Source organism: Nanorana parkeri, unplaced genomic scaffold (genome assembly GCF_000935625.1).
Source record: "Nanorana parkeri isolate BGI_ZX_2015 unplaced genomic scaffold, ASM93562v1 scaffold3005, whole genome shotgun sequence".
NCBI lineage: Eukaryota > Metazoa > Chordata > Amphibia > Anura > Dicroglossidae > Nanorana > Nanorana parkeri.
Window position 1 is genome coordinate 78,829 of NW_017309273.1, and position 1,601 is coordinate 80,429.

The following is a 1,601-nucleotide window of genomic DNA, read 5'->3' on the forward strand; positions in this document are numbered from 1 at the left end:
GGCGTCGGGGCTCGTCCCTCTACATATGAAGGGGGCTGTTCGTGTTTCTGTGAGTCTGTCATAACATGTTCTTGAAGTTTGTCAATAGTCTCTCAGACAAATGTTCCCTGTGGGGGCCCCCGCGTCCCATAGCGGGGCCAGTCTTTCACACATAGACTTTCCGGTCTCCTGGGGCTGTTTCAGATCACAGCCCTTACAAAAATCCCTTCCTATTTATCAAACATTCTAAGGGAGTCGGGACTGACGGGTTCCCACCCATATTTGAACTCTAGAGACACCAAGACAGACACAGAGGGTAGGGTGAGGATTGAGGGTCTTATTAGGGGTCCGAGACTCTCCACACAAAGAGGTTATAAAACAACAATTTCACTTATCGGTGACTCGACACCTGGCCGAGAACTGCACCTACACAGGGCCCACTCTCGCCTCGTTGCCGGTGATAGATGCCGCTCGCGTCATCTATCACCGGTGAGCTCTGTCTGTTTCCGCTACAGGAAGCGCGATCAGAGACAGGAAGTGATGTAAGGTTCACACAGGAAGTTCCGGGTTAGAGGTGAGTTGGGAGGAAGTGGAGAGGAGACATTGCTGGAACTGGAAGGAGAGAAGCTAATATGATATTATATTGATATAACAACACCCGGCATAGGAGGAACAATCGGGTGATCGCTGAACCCGTCATTTATTGAAATCGTTCCGCACCAGGTAACGCGTTTTCGAAGGAGCGAGGAACGCGTCCGGGTACGAAGATACGAGGTGAGTAGGGGAATGATTGCGCCCGTTGGATCGCATTGTTAATGGCTAACACATTTTGTGGTTGTTAGTATATTACAGTAGGTTACCATCTCACTGTCGTCTCTTGAGGATGGAGGAGGACCAAGGTCACATGACTGAGAGGATATTGGACCTCACCGTGGAGATCATCTACCTGCTGACCGGAGAGGTGAGGAGGATTCTGGGGGGTCACATGACATCGCTCTGATCTCTATTCATAAAACACAAACCTGACAGGAGGTGAGAAGGATTCTGGGAAATCTGTGGTGATAACTGTATCTTTCTCTCCCAGGAGTACAAGGTAGAGAAGAAAATATCTGGTGAACCAATAACACCCAACAGATGTCTTCACAGGACGTCACCCATCACAGAGCCTCCACCTCACCGCCTGACAACAGAGGAGACCAGAGCCAAGAAGGTTCTAGAAGTCACCGAGAAGATCATCGAGCTCTTGACGGGAGAGGTGAGCGGTGCCGGGAATTCTGGGACATGATCCAGGAACAGACGAGGGATGTGTCTGGATGGTGACTGTATCATTGTGTGTGTCAGGTTCCTATAAGGTGTCAGGATGTCTCTGTCTATTTCTCCATGGAGGAGTGGGAGTATCTAGAAGGACACCGGGATCTCTACAAGGACGTGGTGATGGAGAATGCCCCGCCCCTCACATCACCGGGTAAGAGGAGAGAGCAGTACGGAGGCTCCGCCTACATCCCCCATCATCTGATACACACATAGAAACAATGTATTCAGTCAGTGTGTGTGTTTCCTACAGATGGATCCAGTAAGAGGAACCCACCAGAGAGATGTCCCCGTCCTCTGTATTCCCGGGA

The 1,601-nt window shown here is 50.4% G+C and overlaps 1 protein-coding gene across 1 annotated transcript in view; it reads left to right on the plus strand.

Annotated features, from left to right (window-relative positions):
- Positions 1 to 1,601, plus strand: part of LOC108802645 (oocyte zinc finger protein XlCOF7.1-like) — a gene marked incomplete at its 3' end in the record, with an annotated part of 21,241 nt that overhangs the window by 17,815 nt on the left and 1,825 nt on the right. The gene's annotated exons all lie outside the window — the stretch shown is intronic.